At 41.0% G+C, this 19,211-nt stretch overlaps 1 protein-coding gene across 1 annotated transcript in view; it reads left to right on the top strand.

The window, feature by feature from the left end:
- Positions 1-17,157, top strand: part of SAMD12 (sterile alpha motif domain containing 12) — a 508,474-nt gene extending 491,317 nt beyond the window's left edge. Inside the window, exons 5-6 of the transcript XR_010121938.1 lie at positions 3,600-3,691; positions 8,942-17,157. The gene's annotated coding sequence lies outside the window, so the exon portion shown is untranslated. The remainder of the gene's footprint in view (positions 1-3,599; positions 3,692-8,941) is intronic.
- The last annotated feature ends 2,054 nt before the right edge of the window (positions 17,158-19,211 follow it).

Here is a 19,211-nt window from a genome sequence, read left to right as displayed (position 1 = left end):
AAGTAGAAACAACCCAAATGTCCATCAACTGGTGAATGGATAAGCGAAATGCCGTATAACCATACAATAGAACTACTATTCAGCAGTTAAAAATAACAAACCATTGAACATGCTATAACATGGGTAAGGCTCAAAAACACTACGTTAAATGAAAGAAGAAAGATGTAAGTAACCACGTATGACATGATTGCGCTGTATGGAATGTCCAGAAAGGCAAATCTGTTAGAAAGAAAGTATATTAATATTGTCTGTGACTGGAAATAGAAATGAGGATTAACTGCAGAAAGGTATGAAAGATTTTTTGAGGGGGAGAAGATGATGGAAATATTCTAGAACTGGATTGTAGTAATGGTTGTATTCTGTAAATTTTCCAAAAACCATTAAATTATACACTTGAAGTGGGTAAATTTTATGGTATATATATTATACCTCAATGAAGCAGTTTTTTTTAAAGGAGATCATAATGTTTGTACAATTTTACATTCCACTTTTTTCACTAAAAATCATAACATATATATTTGTTAATGTCATTAACTACAACTTGAAAACATTTTTTCTAACAACTACTTAATAGTCCTGAATATATACATACCCAAAATTAATAGTTTCCCTCTAGGTCATTTGTAATTTTAAAAAATAATGCTGAGGCTGAGGCAGGAGGATCTCTTGAACCCATGAGTTTGAGACCAGCCTGAGCAGCATAGCAAGACTCCATCTCAATCAGGCATGGTGGCTCATGCCTGTAATCCCAGCATGAGGTGGCTCATGCCTGTAATCCCAGGCCTAGGCGAGTGGATCACTTGAGGTCAGGAGTTCGAGACCAACCTGGCCAACATGGTGAAACCCCGTCTCTACCAAAAAAATACAAAAATTAGCCGGGCATGGTGGTGCATGCCTGTAATCCCAGCTACTCCGGAGGCTGAGGCAGGAGAATCACTTGAACCCGGGTGGCAGAGGTTGCAGTGAGACAAAATCACACCATTGCACTCCAGCTTGGGTGGACTCCATCTCAAAAAAAAAAGACTCTATCTCTACCAACACACACACACACACACACACACAGAAAAAAAAACCCAGCAAGGAGTAATCCTAGCTACTTAGGAGGCTAAGTCAGAAGGATCTCTTGAGTCTAGGAGTTTGAAGTTACAGCAAGCTTATTGCACCACTCCACTCCAGCCTGGGCAACAGAGCAAGACACTGTCTCTACAATAAAATTGATACTAAAACAATGCTTTGTTTAATCTTTCTGTGCATAATAACTATGTGACCTTGGACATGTTCTTTAACCTCTTTTAGCTTTAATTTTCTCATAGGGGCCGGGTGCTGTGGCTCATGTCTGTAATCCCAGCACATTGAGAGGCCGAGGCGGGCGGATCACAAGGTCAGGAGTTTGAGACCAGCCTGACTAACATGGTGAAGTACCGTCTCTACTAAAGAAACAAAAAATTAGCTGGGCATGGTGACACACGCCTGTAATTCCAGCTACTCGGGAGGCTGAGACAGGAGAATCACTTGAACTGGGGAGGCGCAGGTTGCAGTGAGCCAAGATTTCGCCATTGCACTCTAGCCTGGGCAACAAGAGTGAAACTCCATTTCAAAAAAAAAAAAAAAATTCTCCTAGGAAAAATGGGCACAATTAATAGTTCCTGCTGGCTGGGCGTGGTGGCTCATGTCTGTAATTCCAACACTTTGGGAGGCCGAGGTGGGTGCATCACATGAGGTCAGGAGTTCAAGACCAGCCTGGCCAACATGGTGAAACCCCGTCTCTGCTAAAAATACAAAAATTAGCCAGGTACGGTGGTGTGTGCCTGTAATCCCAGCTACTCAGGAGGCTGAGGCATGAGAATCACTTGAATCCAGGAGGCGGAGTTTGCAGTGAGCTGCGATTGTGCCACTGCACTCCAGCCTGGGCAACAGAATGAGACACTGTCTCAAAAAAAAAAAAAAAAAAGTCCCTGCCTCTTAGGTACAACATGGCTGTTCTAAGCATTATATAAAATCAAGTGTGAACCATTTAGCATGGAAATGGCAATCACCAATTAGATTTTAGCCATCATTACTGTCCTCAGCAATCATTATAAATCTTCAAATTTATGATTATTTTCTCAGAATAGGATCATATAAGTGAAATCCCAGGGCTCATTTAAAAAATCCTTCTCTCTAAGTTAGAAGTAGCAAAAAACATTATTGGCTCTTTTCCAGTCCCTATTCTGATACTCGGAACCCAATGTGGTTCGTCAGCTTTTTGCTCTGTTGTCTTGGTCTGATGCTTCTGAGAGCTCCCTGGCTCTATGCTTCCTATTCTCTCCAACCAAACCTATCAGTCTTGTGATTTCTCTCCTGCTGGGGGATGGACTGTGTAACCTTGAATAAAAATAGAGGACAAAAGAGCAATGGGTGATAATGAATGTTATTGTTCCTCATAGGTAACATAGCTGCCTTTTCCTATGGATCACTAGTATCTAAACACAGAGAATTGGAATATGGGGTCTTCAGGATTCTCTACAAAGTCTGATGGGGAAAAATTGTTGGTATTTGTGTGTTCAAATCTACAGGCCATATTGTATGTGGTTATGCTGCCTGAATTTCTTAATGGGGTGGACAAAGCCCTCCGTTCTTTACCCCCATGTACTTCTCCAGCTTTGTCTCTTGCTATCACCTCCCTGCAATGTGATACTAAAATCATACGCAGGTCTTGCTATTTTCTCAAATGTGCCATGCTTTCTCTCCCACAATGCTTTGTACATCATGTTCTCCTGCCTTGAACACTCCCTGCCTACCCCTGCCTCCTTCATTTGGCTAACTCCTACTTATAATCCAGGCATCCTCTTAAACCCTACATCTTCCTGGAAGTTTCCCTGTCCCGAAGTCGGAGTTTGGTGCTCCATGGTTAAGCTCCCATGGCATCTTGTCATTACCCTTACTGGATCTAAATTGCCTGTTTATTCGCCTTCATCCTGATCACACTATGTGGCAGCCATGGGGTTGCGTCGCTTTGATCTCCCTTCAAGAAAGAACTGGCTATTTAGCTGCAAGGAGTGCAGTTAGCTGACAGCCTCCAGCTGTTAATGCCTTCAAGCTCTGCCCCAGCTTTCAAGCTGAGGCCACCACGACCTTTTGGTGCAGCCCTAGCCAATGACCAAGTATAACAGTGGCACCAGGGCCAACTCAGGACTCCTTTAGTAGGAAATCTTTGAGTTGGCTAAGACTTCATCAGATCTGCATTGTAGTCTGAGGCTCTCTCTTCCTCATCCTGCCCCCTCCCTCTTTCCTTTGACAGATGTCATGTTTGCTTTTTGGCATAAAGGATTCCCTTGTCCAATCCTGCTTCCTCACCCTTTCACGTTCACGGTTTACTCTCCAATAAGCCTCCTGAAATACTTACTTTGTCACCTGCATCTTCTTTATGGAGAATCTGGGTAACATAGACAATGAGCCCTTTAAAAGTAGGGTCTACATTCTTATTAATTTTACCTCCAGCTCCCAGAACAACACACAGTAGGATCTCAATAAATACCTATGAAAGGATTGAATGAATGAATGAACACTCAAGATAGTGTTCAACATTGAATGATGTTTTGATCTTATATAATTCACAGGTGCTGGTCAACATTCAAGAACATTCTGATTTGAAGACTCAGATTTATTTATAAAATGCACTGCAAGAATGACATAATTGAGCAATTTTCAAGTGAGTATTTTCCAATGGTTGGATTTATGCCAAATATATAATTTACCCCTTAGGATAATCCCATGGGCTAATGTAGTTGAGCATGAGTCATAATAGATATTTGTACTTGAAATTACACAACAGCTATAAAACTGTTATTTACTATCAAAATAGCAAATTTTAAACATTACTGCTTATGCCTGGAAATCCCATCTAAATGTTGTTTTATAGAATAAAATCCAAAAGCATTAAAAGCCTTTCAAAATCTAGACTCTATTTATTTGGCACTTGCCACACTATTGTGTGTGTGAAATATCTAGCTAGCTAACTCCCCCACTAGACTGCAAAAACTCCTTGAGGCAAGCAAACCATGCACTTCTCTAAATCTTACTGCTCCCTCTTTAACCTAATCCTGGCATCTAACTAGGGCTGTGTTGCATTGGAGACTGTATGGATTTTTAGTACCTCAGTCGAAATACAAGCTTTATCACTTACTAATTGTGGCCTTCAGCTTTCTAAAACTCATCCTCGTTTTTCTCACTTTAACCCAATCTCATAAGAATTTGTAGTGAGAGTTAGAGATATTTTCTTCCCTTCTTTTCCCTTGTCTTCTTTTCCCTCTCCCTCTCTCCCTCTTCCCACCTTCCTTGCTTTTGTTCGTCCCTCTTTCTTTCCCTTCCCCTTTTTTCTCCCTTCCTTGCACCAATTTTTAAATTAATTTTATTAATAAAAATGTTATTAATTTAATAAAATTAAAACTCATTTTCCTCAATAAATTAATAATATATAATAAGAAATTAATAAATTTTTATTTATCTACATCATTAATTGTCCACTATGTCCCAGGCACTGTGCTAGGTGCTTTGGGAGCAGCAGTGAGTGAAACAGACAAGGCTTATGGCCCCCATGAACTCTCTCAGTGGGGATGAGGGTTGTCAAAGATAATTACCCAAATAATGAATATGTGCAATAATAGAAGTGGGAGAGTGGCTAAAAAATAATGCCCCCGAAGAATATTCATGTCAAACACTGGAGTTTGTGATGTGATTTTATTTGGAAAAAGAGTCTTCGAAGATGTAATTAAAGACCTTGAGATGAAGAGACAATTGTGGCTTATCTGGGACGGGCCTAAATGCCGTCCAGAGATCCTCACCCGAATCCTTATAAGACACACAGAGGAAAAAACACACAGAAGGGGAGGAAGCAACATGACCACGGAGGCAGAAACCGGAGAGATGGAGCCACAGACCAAGGAATGCCTGGAGCTACCAGAAGCCGGAAGAGGGGAGGAAGGATTCTCTCCCAGAGCTTTAGGAGGGAACACGGCCCCGCCAACACCTTTATTTTGGATTTCTGGTCTTCAGAACTGCAATAAAATATATTTCTGTTGTTTTGAGCTAGCAAGTTTTTGATAATTTGTTATAGCAGCCACAAGAAACTAACACAAGGGAGTGAATAAACAAGGATCTGGGGGTCTGGGCAATGACTGTGCATAGACCTCAGTCCTCTCCGTGTTTTCGTGCCTTCCATATTCTATGGCATGTTAGGATATTGTCTCATTTTCTGGACTCTACATTTTTCTTCCCTGATTGATATACTCTCACTTTGCCATGCTTAGAAAGTTGGAGATTAATTCCCACAGGTTTAATTTTAACCCCTCTTGCTGTGGATTCTCTGCAGTCTATGCTTCACATTCTTGGAAGAACACCACTGAGCTCTATCAGTCTGGGTATTTATAATGACAGATAGAGAACGGCTTCAAAGGCACGCTTGCAACTCCCTAACATGCTTTTACACTTTACTGTGATGTGGCGTAAGGTACACAGGTAGATGCCATGAGTTCTGCATTTCAGTTCAGCTTCTGACACTAATTGATGTGTGATCTTTGACAAGTCACTTAGGGTATTTATGCCTCAATTTCTTCATGTGAAATTAGGGTTTCTCTGGCTTTAAAAATAACCATAATTCCTTAGTGAATTTTTTTTACATTTGTGCAAAAACATTTATGTAAATTGACTTGGGGTCCTATATAACTAATTCTGTAAGTAATTCTGCAGTACACATTATCTAAAAGGAGGAGAATCTATACTCTTAGATACTGTGCCCCTCTTGGTTTTGCACAAATGATTCCCCATAAATCAGATGTACAGGTAATCAAAAGTCTTGACTGTGTCCCCAGAAATCACAACTCAGAAGTCAACCTTTAGGAATCCCTTTAAAAAAAAGTTATGTTTTATGATGGAATTTCCCTTGGTAAGTTTAAACAAGTAGTATAAGCTAAGTTACTCAACCAGAAGAGGTTTGCCATCATACTTCCTTGATGAGTTTGGTAATAAACAGGCCCTGGCTGGTGCCTGTGGTTTATTCACTATTATTATTATTATTATTCATTGTTCTAACACATCTCTGGGTCTGTGCTCTAGGCAAATCAAGTCTAAACACATCCCTTCCCTCACTCTTCTTCCTCACCCCCATTAGCTCTATGACACAAGATAATATTAGTCACTTATATAAACTAGTAGATATTCATCAATTAGCCCACTCCTTTGCTTGGCACTGCAGAGATCAGAAATGTGTGACACACGAATGGCTCTTGACATCAAAGAGCTTATCTGTGCAAAGATAGCCAAGGATTCATGTCAGCAGCATATTGTGAGGGCCAATGTAGGAATACTTGAATTTGTTATAGAAGCAGATAGCAGGAAGCAAATACTCTGGTCTGCTGGACTGGAAGTTAGCCCATTGATCTGAGCTTTCCAGTTCACCACTGTGTTCCCAATGCCGAAGACAGTTTCTGAAGTAAAGCAAGCATTCAATAGATATGAATTGAATGGTTAAATGTTTGGTCTGAACTTGGTAGGGATGGACAGGGGAAGGTTCCCAGAAGAAGAGAAACCTGAGTTAGGGTTTGAAGAATTGAGAGACATTAGGTGATAAAAGGCAAGAGGGAACTTCTAGAGATGCTATAAGCCAAGTTGCAGAAACAGACTTTTCGTAGAGGTAAAGGGAGAATGTGGGTGCTAGATTAATGCTGAGATTGATTCTTAAAAGGTTAATGTCATTTCAGTTTATGGCTACACATTGTTGAACAGTGAGATTCTGCTTCTAACATTTGTTAATTTTGGCACTGGAAACAAGAGGTTCAAGGACCTGGGAGAGATGCACAGCCTCCCTCTGAGGCCGACTTGGAACAACTTTTCTAATCAGGTGCCAAAGTCTCTATGTGGCACTAAAACCTCCAGCTATGTGGTGAAAATCTCTAGTTGGGACCACAAGATTTGTGTGGTTATTAGCTACTGAGCCTAGAAGGTATCATTTCATGTTACTATGAACTGGTCTACAATCCTAGAACATATGCCTTTGATAACTGTCCCAGGGAGAGGCCGTTTTCCGAAATTTTCTAGAAACTATCACAGGGGATGGTCAGGACTAAGGCGCGACCCTAGCCCTTCCTAGCCCTCTGTTATTCTTCTTCCTGCATTTGATTCTGAAGATTTAAATGTCCAAATCTGGTCTTGCTTCTTTGCTTACTTCCTAACAATTGCCATGGAGTCAGGTGGCACAGCAAAAGGTAAATTAAATACAAAGATGCTCTGTTTAAGATCTATGTGGCTTCTATTACTCACTGAGTCAGAACTAACAATTTTACTCTTTACATCAAAACCATTCACCAGAGTTCTTCGGGCTACCCCATTTCTCCCTCCTTAACCTATACCTCAATTTCTATACTGGTAAGTTTGCATCATGGAAAGTCTAATATCAGACTATCTATTAGCAGGAACCTTGGTGTATGGGGCATTGGCTCAAAACAGCAGACCCTGGCTTCAGATTTGATTCTGTTATTTATCAGCAATTTGGATCTCCCCTGACCAAGCTTCATTTTCCACCAGGGTAAAATGAGAGCAATCATACCTCACATATCATCCTCACAAACTTATTGATAAACTTCTAATGAGACCATGCATTTCTAACAGGCTTTGTAAATGTGAAGCACATAAACATGCAAGGAAAAATTATTTTCATTTTTTGCATCTTCTTTACACATACGGCAGTCTCAAATTACTTAGTAGTTCTGTTCCATTGAACAAAGGGCTACTGAACTCCGAAGACTTTCATAAAAGCTGAGCCAGAAAAGTGTTGACAATGTCCTTTGAATTTCATATCTCTTAGAATTTGCTTCTGTAGCTGCTTATCTTTTTGCCAGTTCCTAAATATTCTTGCTCTTGTGACTAACTCTGGAGCACTCAATAAATGTCAGTTGAATTAATATATGAATAACGCAGTGTTTATTAGTCAAGATAGTCTAAGCTATGCTGCAATAATGGATAAACCCTGAAATCTCAGTGACTCAGCCAAACAAAACTTTATCTCTTACTCATGTAAAACCTGATGCAGGCCATGGGACAGGGATAGGCTCCTAATGACGCAGAGGGCCAGGGTTCTTCTGTATTATGAATCAAGACAGTGGTTTCCAAAGTTGCTTCAGGGAAGGAAGAGAAAGATGGAGAAAGCTCTAGGCTTTTAACTACTGTGGCCTACAAATGTCATTTCCACTCACTAATTGGCCAGAATTAATTGTACAGCCCAACCAAACTGCAAAAGAGGCTAGAAAATGTAGAAGAGCAAATGAAATAGTTGTTGAGTGCCAATTTCTCTGAAACACTCTCAATAAGAGTCATTGTCTGTTACCCCCAATACAGATTGCAGGGAAATATAACAATACATAAGACAGACAAAGGCCAGGTGCAGTGGCTCACACCTGTAATCTCAGCACTTTGGGAGACCGAGGTAGGAGGATTGCTGGTGTCCAGGAGTTTGAGGCCAGCCTGAGCAACATAGCAAGATCCTATCTCTACAAAAAGATAAAAAATTAGCTAGGTATGGTGGCACGTGCCTGTAGGCCTGGCTGCTCAGGAGACTGAGGCGGGAGGATCACCTGAGCCCAGAAGGTGGAGGCTGCAGTGAGCTGTGATCGTGTCACTCTACTCCAGCCTGGGCAACAGAGTGAGACACTGTCTCAAAAAAAAAAAAAAAAAAAAAAAAAAAAAAAAAACACACACACAAATTCCCTGATTTTTCTGGAGGTTATATTGAGGTGAAAGAATGAGAACATTTTGGCTTCATTTTAGTTTCATAATATCGTGTACTGTTTATCCATCCGTTTCAATTATTGTTTATCCTTCTACTTCAACTGTGCCATTTTTGAGGGTGTCAAAGTTTTTTGAAAGAATAAGGGAGGGACCATTCTAACAGCTCTGTGCTTCTCCCTAGGTAAATGAGACTTGTGTCTCTTGCTTCAGCTCCTGTCTGCTGGTTCAAAACTCCCTGTGATCTCAGCTGGGAAGATGGCAGAGGAAAGGAAGTCCAGCGCCTTCCAGCTGGACTTGTTTGGATTGGCACAGTTTTTGTAAGCAACCATGACTCCAGAGCTGCTGGAAAATGTGCTTATCACCCTAGAGGACTGAGTGGGAAGGAGAAGATCCTAACTGACAGAGTCTGAATGAGAGCCAACGGAAAATGGGCCTCAGTCTCTTGGTAGGTGGGTGGGAAGAAGATATGGGGTCCAGCCACAGGGTGTGAGCAAGCTGTGATATTATCTTTATTATTGTAGCCAGATAGAATGAAATCCTAAGACAGATAGAATCTTAGCCAGATAGAATGAAATCCTAAGACAGATAGAATCTTAGCCAGATAGAATGGAATCCCAGAATGGAATCCTGGCGCAGTGGCTCACACATGTAATCCCAACTACTTGGGAGGCGGAGTCAGGAAGATCACTTGAGGTCAGGAGGTCAAGAGCAGCCTGGGGAGCAGAGCGATACTCCCATCTCTAAAAATATATAGATATAGTCAGGCACCGTGGCACATATCTGTAGTCCCAGCTTCTCAGGAGGCTGAGGCAGGAAGAGGGCTTCAAGCTAGGGGTTCGAGTCTGCAGAGAGCCTGATCGTGCCACTGCCCTCCAGGCTGGGTGACAGAGCAAGACTGTCTATAAAAAGTAAACTAAAACTAAAAAGTAAAGAATAGAAACTTACTGTTAATTTTCATTGAGCGAATGAGAAATATATCCAGTTATGTTTCCTTCTTTGCCATTTCCCTTTGTCATTGGGTTTCTCTCCAGTGTAAAGGGAAGATTTCTTTTTTTTTTTTTTTTAATGTCTGCCAAAACCCTGACACCAATCTCTGGGCTGACTTCAGTGAACATCACTTGTTACTCCTATGCAGACTAGCATTTCTTGATTCTCTGCACTTAATACTTACACTACATGTTGTTAATATCCATTTCCACCACCTCTACCTCCACTTGGTCTTGTATCACATGGGCCAGAAAGCTAAAAATTATATTCTCAGTCTCCTTGGCTGTTAAGTTTGATACAATTTAGAGTCCAGCAATGAGTTGTACGCTAATGAGATTGGAAAGTGGAAGGGAAGAGGGCCATTCTCCTTAGTGTCGGTATTGGCTGATGCACACGCTCATCAAATGGGAGCTTGTGCAGTCACCAGGTGTGAAAACCGATTTGAGGCTGTGGGGCAGCTATGATGGTGAATGTGGCTTCCTGCAGCCTCCTGAAGTGGGTGGCAGCTGCAAGAGAAGCCTTGAAGCTTGTCAGCGGCCCTGTGTCTTCAGTTCCTGCCATCTCGCCTATATTTTGTAACCACTTATTTTTCTATTTTAAACCCTATTCTGCTTGAAATACCATCTTAGTCCATTCAGGCTGCTATAACAAAATACCATAGATTAGGTGGCTTACAAACAAGAGAAATTTATTTCTCATACATCTGGAGGCTGGGAAGTCCAAGAGCAAGGTTCCAACATATTCAGTGTCTGATGGGGGCCCACTTCCTTGTTCATAGGCAGCACCTCCCAGGAGTGTCCTCACATGGTGGGAGTGGTGAGGAGTCTCACTCGAGCCTCCTTTGTAAGGGCACTAATCCCACATATCAAGGCTCTGTCCCCTTGAACAAATCACCTCCCAATGGCCTCACCTACTAACTCTGTCACCTTGAGGGTGAAGATTTAAACATATGAATTTGGGGCGCATATAAACATTCAGACCATAGCTAGAGTGGTTTCTATTTCTTGCATGTATTTTCTGACTTATGCAGTGCTTCTATACATTATGTTGCTGGGATATTCAGCCTGCTTAGAGTCACTCACTCAGTAAGGGTTAGAGTCAGGATACATATTCTAAGACCCATGTTCTTATCACTGTTCCATGCTGCCTCCTGCTTATCCTTTAAGACCCAAATCAGATTTTACTTTCAGTCTCACCCTCTGCCTTATTCCTCCATTCCCAGCACTTGTCTGTCCCACACCTCTTCTTATTGGCTCATTCTGCCTAACATTGATATTTAATTTTCCTCTGTAATTTTAGTCCCATGAAAAGAAAAAAAAAGTTAAGGAAAAACAAGTTAGCTCATAAGCATAAAAAAAAAAAGCTTTCTCATGTGTATTTTTAATATTTGTCGGATGGCAACATGCTAGCAAGCTTGTCCAACCCACAGCCGTATGTGGCCCTGGATGGCTTTGAATGTGGCCCAACAAAAATTTGTAAACTTTCTTAAAACATTATTAGATGTTTTGTGATGATTTTTTTTTTAGCTCATCAGCTGTCATTAGTGTTAGAGTACTTTATGTATGGCCTAAGACAATTCTTCTTCTTCCAATGTGGTCCAGGAACACCAAAAGAGCATAAAAACACAGCACAGAAGGAAAACCTCTGCTCTTTAATTTAAGCTGATACTCCTCCTCCAAGCCATAAAACTCAAGGACTGTAGGACAGTTATAAGAACTTCTGAGGGATGCACATTCTGGTGGAGGAAGTGAGGCAGGAGAATAGGGTCCAGAGTGAGGGAAACTGAGGCCGATTTCACGCTGACTTCGTATAACTAAATCGAAAGGAAAACCCCAATTTTCCACACCTAAGTAACAAAAGAACCAGAGGCTACTCCCTTTGCAAAGCCCCCCACCCCCAACTTTTTCTGCAAGGCAGATGGAAAATTGCGGAAACCACTCAGACGTTTACATGGGAGTGTAACTCTATAACTTCACTTCAGCCTCTGACTGGGGGGCTAAGTCTTCTTTTGCATAGAAGCATAACCATTGTAACTTCACTTCAGCCTCTGATTGGTTGCATTCCACAATCAATCAGACTGATTGTGGGCCACTACTTCATTTGCATGGAGTGAACACTAAGTGGCCAATAGGAAACTACTAGGCAGTGTTTGGACCCCAGAAGATTCTGTAACTGGGGCCCTAGAGCCACCGCTCAGCCCACTCCCACTCTGTGGAGTGTACTTTCATTTTCAATAACTCTCTGCTTTTGTTGCTTCATTCTTCCTTGCTTTGATGTGCATTTTGTCCAATTCTTTGTTCAAAACACTGAGAACCTGGACAACTAGTAGTCAAACCCTCTACCAGTAACAGAGGAACCTCTATTGCCAAAGAAATGGGGGAGGAAGAAGAGGCAGAAAGAAACTGTCTAGGAATCTATTCACACAGGAAGCCCTGGGTTTTCTTCCTTGAGGATTGATTACCCTTTTGCTTTATTTCCTCACATCTTCTACAGTCTGCTTCTGCCATTTTCTTACAGCAGACATTAAAGTGACTCCCCTACCCTGGTTTCCACAATCTACAGCTCAGCCAGGGGAGTCAGATCCAGGAGCAAAGACTTCAGCTGTGTATACCAATAGCTTTCCTCAAACGGAAACTCTGAAGTGATTTTCAAAGGTTAAAGGAAACTTGCCAGTCTGGAAGCTCGTGGGAAAACTCAGCCCATACTTGATTTCTTTCACATCTAAGGAGGTGAGCCCAAAGGATAACAAAACTATAGCCTACTGGATGGTGAACACCAGGGAAATCAGAATTCAGGGGTGAGCATCTGGATTTACAACTTGATAAACTGTTTTAGGTGGTAAAGTTAGGCCTTCTTAAGTTCTCCCTTATGACTTTCCCCCTTGATCTCCTCCAAAATTTTGGCTCTGGCTTTTCAGTTCATGAGAATTGATGTAAGTATCAACAAAGAAGCCAGACAGGCCAGGCATGGTGGCTCACACCTGTAATCCCAGCACTTTGGGAGGCCAAGGCGGGTGGATCACTTGAGGTCAGGAGTTCGAGATCAGCCTGGCCAACATGGTGAAACCCCGTGTCTACTAAAAATATAAAAATTAGCCAGGCATGGTGGTGCATGCGTGTAATCCCAGCTACTCAGGAGGCTGAGACAGGAGAATTACTTGAACCCAGGGAACAGAGGTTGCAGTAAGCTGAGATTGTGCCACTGCACTCCAGCCTGGGTGACAAGAGTGAGACTCTGTCTAAAAAAGAAAAAGAAAAACAAAGAAGCCAGATAAAGTTTCAGATGGAAAGAACGAGAGAGGAGACAAAGTAGGGACAAAGTGGGGGAGTGCGAAGGAAGGAAGAATGAGGATGTTGTGTGGAAGGAAATGGGGAAAGGAGAGTGGGAGCACAAGGAACCCAAGAAGTAGAAAAGCAGAGCTAAAGAATATTTCTGGGCTGGGCATGGTGGCTCATGCCTGTAATCTTAGCACTTTGGGAGGCCAAGGCAGCAGGCCTCCCATTGCTTGAGCCCAGGAGTTGGAGACCAGCCTGGGCAACATGGCAAAACCCTGTCTCTACAAAAAGTTAAAAAATTAGCTGGGCATGCTGGTGCATGCGTATGGTCCCAGCTACTCAGGAGGCTGAGGTGAGAGGATTGCCTGAGCCTGGGAGGTTGAGGCTGCAGTGAGCTATGATCACACCACTGCATTCCAGCCTTGATGACAGAGCAAGAACATGTCTCAAAAAAAAAAAAAAAAAAAAAGAAGAAGAAGAAGAAGAAAATTTCTGCAATGGAAAAATTCCTCATTCAAGTCTCTTGTTTAAGAATCTACCTCATAGGCCAGGCGCGGTGGCTCACGCCTGTAATCCCAGCACTTTGGGAGGCTGAGGCAGACAGATCACGAGGTCAGGAGTTTGAGACCAGCCTGGCCAACATGGTGAAACCCTGTCTCTACTAAAAATACAAAAATTAGCCGGACATGGTGATGTGTGCCTGTAATCCCAGCTACTTGGGAGGCTGAGGCAGGAGAAATGCTTGAAACCGGGAGGCGGAGGTTTCAGTGAGCTGAGATAGTGCCACTGCACTCTAGCCTGGGTGACAGAGCAAGACTCCGTCTCAAAAAAAAAGAAAAAAAAACCACTATCTGATAAACTGTTATAATATTCATCATTATTTAGATCGCCCATATTGTACCAATTAACTGGTATGTGTCCTTTACAGTTGTCATTTTCTCTAGCATATACTTGGTGTCACATATATGAGCTCCTCCAGTCACTTCTGTATGATTTCTGGACCAGCAGCAGCACCTGCAAGCTTGTTAGCAATGCACACTCACAGACCCTGCTCTGGCCATTCTAAATAAGAAGCTGCCTTTTAACAAGTTTTCCACATGATTCATGAGCACAGCAAAGACTAAGAGGCACTGCCCTATAACCTCAGACAAGAATGAGCAAGAGAGTGACAGTGAGTGAGGGAGTGAGTTTGCTCTGAGGAGGCTGGTATGAAGGCGAGTATGCACTTTGCTGCACACTCGATTCCTTGGAAGACTAATGAAGATTAAACAGCAGACAAGCTAGTAGTAGACTAATGAGTATTGCCTGACCACAAACCAAGAAAACCTGGTTACACCCGAAGATAGTGGTTCTCAAAGTTTATTGTGCATCGGAATCACCTGGAGAGCTCATTAAACCGCAGATTGCTGGACTCTATTGCTGGACCCTCCCTGCTCCAGAGTTTCTGGTTCAGTAGGTCTAGAGTGGGCCTGAAAATCTGCATGTTTCACCAGTTGCTAGGTGATGCTGACAGTGCTGGTCTAGGAACGACACATTGAGAACTGTCCTAAGCAATAAAGACGTTCAGATAAAAGAATCTTGCTCCTATAAACTATTTGGGATAATTAAGGTCTCAAATCCCCTATTGAATTTGTCATTGGAGACCAGACCACTTTATAGTGACTTCCAGAAAAAGCCCCTCATGGGAAAGCCCACATGTATTTCAGCCAGCTGCATGGGGTTGAAAGCTAATTAGCAGTGAAGCTAGAATGGTCTCGCTTTCCCAGGCGTGTTATCCAGGAAACCCAGAGACAGTGGGTTGTTGAAGAAAATTATACAGATGAGACCCGGAAGCTGCCATTTCATTGGGGAAGATTTTGCCTTTTCATTACAAGAGAAAGCTAACATTTCCCATCTTTCCCTCCACCAAAAGTAGGCAAGCATAAAACCAAAGCCAATTTCTTACAATTTAGTAACCTCAGTACCAACCAATTATATTCCAAGGGACATGAGAAACAGCTGTTGTAACATTAGAGCTCAAACAGTTTCATCTCAGCTATTTAAGGGGATAAAAGAGCCAATATTTTCATTCCCTTGTGAGATTATCAAGACATGATAAACAACCAGGACTATAGTATTAATTACATTAATTTGGAGAGGAGAGGGACCACTTTAATTGCTCCAAGCTGGAGAATAATTTTTTGTGGCAGACATTCATTCCATAAATTCACATTAGAATGAGTACTTTGTCTTATTTTATCAGCAACAAAACTTCTGGAAGCAAAAAACAACCACCACCCACTTTTAAGTGAGACTTCAATAGAAAAAAAAACAAAGTCTTGCTGTTGCTATATATCAGTTGTTCTACCTGACATGTTGAGCTGTTTGGTAAAAAGAAACACAGGGAAGGTATTTGTCCTTAAAGAATTCATAATCTAAAAAAGGAAGTGGTACCAACAGCTAAATTTGAATACTTTCTTATATATAAAACATATATGAAGAGAGTGTTGCCTCCATCTCGGGGTTAAGAAGACCAAATGGGGATGTGGGAAGAGCATCAGGAAGAATAGCTAATAGATGCTGGGCTTAATATCTGGGTGATGAATTGATCTGTGCAGCAAACCACCATGGCACATGTTTACCCATGTAACAAACCTGCACATCCTGCACATGTATCCCTGAACTTAAAATAAAAGTTGAAGGAAAAAAAAGAAGATCAAATGAATGATGGACATCAAAATGCCCTATAAGCCATAACACCTTAAAAAAGCAGAAGAGAAAAGAGAAATATCATTTATTGAATGCCTTCTACATGAGGCACTGAGCTAGGTGCTTGATTTACATGGTCATATTTTAAAATTCTTAAGGAACTCTAGAAAGAAATAAAAACATAAAACAGAGAAAATATAATAATAAAATGCCAATTTTGTCAACATGGAAATTATTCAGATAAAACCCAGTCTTTTCAATGTGGAAATTATTCAGATAAAATGTTTGACTCATATTAAGTAGTAAGATGTATATGTATATGTTAGCTACCATAAGAATCATCTCTCACCACCAGAATAAATATTCTCTCACCACAATAAATATTTGTTTACCTGATAGGTTGCCACATTCTGAAATCATTCAAGCATATACTATAGTTTGGGTAATAAAAACATATGTAAGTAAATCTACTAAGGCTCCTGGAATTAAAAACTGCACTCAGCTCCAATGTTTGGGATGGTGGAAGATGGGTGGAAAGGCTCTGGAGAATTCAGAGTGGCTCCAGGAAGTAGCTCCTAAGAGCTGTTGGATGCAGCAGGTGTTGCTGTGGCTTTGAATTCACGGTTTATAATTCAGGGCCCAGGGGATTCCATCCAGGTTTACAGAAGCACTTGTTCTAGAAAATCCCTGTGAACAGTGCTGATATTGTCACATTTGCCAGATTCTCCTTCAGGTTCTGCCTGAGCTACTATGAAGCGGTTATGGGGAGTGAGTCTTCCAATGCTCGGAATGCTCTGGAAACATGAATTGATGATAAAAGCAGTTCAGCATGGGACTAGTACCAAGGCTCACACTAAGGAAGAAGGAGTTGGAATAAATTGAAAGAACACTCTGGGGTTGTGCATTCCCCATTGCAGAATTGGGGACACTGATGTAAATGGGGAGTACTCACTGGAGAATGAAAAACTTTGAATGTTGCAAAGTTCTGAACCACAGGGTTCCTTTTTATGTAGAAATACCTTCATAATGTATGTATCCACAGGGGAATTGCTGGAGTAAAATGTAGAGCAACTATGAACACACAGAACCACTCAGTAAAACTGTATATATCAATATGGTAATGTGTGAAATATATTGTAGAGAGAGAATTTCAATTGCAAACAGTATTGTTTTATATGATTTAACTTTTATTTAAAAATACAAAGATATGAATGGAAAAATATTGTAAGTTTATATGTGGCAATATTGACATTGATTATCACTTGATAATGGATATTGGGGTATACCATACCCATTATAATGGGATAATGGATATCTTCTCTTTGCTTATTTATGTTTTCTGAATTTTCTACAGTACTATGTAACTTGTAAAAATATAAATTTTCAGAACCGGAATTATTTTTCTGATCATCAGGATAGCAATAAATAAAACTTGTTGGAAGCTTACCATGCCACATAGTATTTCACCTTTGTGAGGTCATTTTCTTCTCACAGTGGGATAATAAGGTTGTTCTTTAATGAGAGGAGGTGTTACTCCAAGGAAGCAAATGAATCAACATTAATTGTAGAATTTCATGTGTTCTTTCTACTACTCCTTAGTCATCTAGAAATTCAGCTCTTCCTGACTTCTACCTATAGCCTTCATTTTGGAAGCAGGCAATAAAATTAGGAAGAGGATGAGCTGCAGGGAAGATACTGGTATTGATACGTCATGAGTATAGATAGAGATACAGGTATAAGTTCATGTCTGTTCCTGAGTCCGGATTATCTTGGCCAAAAAAGCTTTTCCTAAATGAAGACGAATGGAAGCTATATGGGTAATACTAAAATGGCTTTCAAAAAAATACATTCATTTTAATTTAAATATACAAAAAGGGATGAAATACAGTATACTCAAAACCTAGACACCTGTAGACCTAAAAAGCAACTAGACCTCAGAATAATAGATCTTACAAGATAATCATGTCTACCCAAGAGATCCCCCACAAAATGCCATCTACTCCTGTTTTATGGTGTGCTAGACAGACAATGGTATGACTCTCATCCAAATTTGGTTTTGGTTTCTTGTTAACCAATTTTTAAAAGCTGAAATGGTAGCAAAGATATTGTTTCAGTCTAGGTCCCCATCAACAGTTCATTGGAAAAAGAAAATGTGGTATATACATACGATGGAATACTGCACGGCCATAAAAAAGAACAAAATCATGTTCTTTGCAGCAACATGGATGCAGTTGGAGGCCATTATCCTAAGTGAGCTAATGCAAAAACAGAACCAAATACTGCGTGTTCTCACTTATAACTGGGAGCTATGCATTGGGTACACATGGACATAAAGACAGCAACAGGAGACACTAGGGACTACTTGAGGGAAGAGAGGGAGCGGGACAAGGCCTGAAAAACTACCTATTGGGTACTGTGCTTAGTACCTGGGTGCCAGGTTCAATTGTACCCCAAACCACTGCACCACACCATATACCTTTGTAACAAACCTGCACAGAAGAAACTATCCGTGGCCTATTCGATATCCTACGCTTCTTCCTTGCTAACACAATCCTAATTGTGTTTGGGTATTGAGCAGCAACATGCTGGGGAAAACAGGCTTTGCTCTGGTGGATTATTGACCATCTAAGTCATGGTCATTGCATTCTCTTTCGCTGGTGGTAGTTAGGCGTGTGATCTGCTTTTGGGCAACGCTGGAAGGGTGAGTATTCTGGAACAATTTTGTCTTTGGTAAGAAAGCACAAACAGAAGCTGCTGTCACTTCCCTTTCTTCCTGCTCTTAGTTGGGGTAACAAAGATGCTTGGAGATGGGGTAGCATTAGTGCAGACATCACTGACACATTAAAGATACAAAATGGGAAATCTGAAAAACTCTAGACTCTTTATGATATTTCCAATCTGCTTCACCAACCAATGCCAATCTCTAGACCGCCTGTTAAGTAAGAAGCTACTGATCAGATCTTTTGTTTAAGCCACTTTTAGTTTGGATATGCTGTTACTTGCATCAGAAACAAGCCAGAGAAAGAAAATGTTACAACTCTCTTTAGTATCCTATTTTGATCTGTTTTTTAAAGTTTGCTCTTCATAATCATTTCAGATATTAAATTAGAAACTTTTGAAAATATATAATTTACTGTTTACCTGCAGGATACTGAAAGTCATCCCTGCAGGAGGGCAAGAAATATAAAGAAATTCAGATCCCTTTCAGCAAGGAAGTTTTATTCACATCATGGTTGGCTAGACACGTACCTGCATTTGGAAGAGGAAGAGGCAGAAGACATCTTTTCTGTTGACCATGAGTGGTAGCAATGCTGCTTAATCACTCATAGACTTCAGAGTTAACGGAGGCAAAAAAATCATTCCAGCTTCTGAAGGGTAAAGCTGGTATTCTTTGACCATATAGTTTTATAGGAAATTTCATCTTTTCTCATCTCCAAGAGAAACTTTTATTTTAAAACGTTTAAAGTGGGAAGCACTTTATTGATGATATTGGCCCTGAAG

Source organism: Symphalangus syndactylus, chromosome 7 (assembly GCF_028878055.3).
Source record: "Symphalangus syndactylus isolate Jambi chromosome 7, NHGRI_mSymSyn1-v2.1_pri, whole genome shotgun sequence".
In the NCBI taxonomy this organism is placed as follows: Eukaryota; Metazoa; Chordata; class Mammalia; order Primates; family Hylobatidae; genus Symphalangus; species Symphalangus syndactylus.
This window is presented reverse-complemented; position numbering and strand designations above follow the sequence as displayed.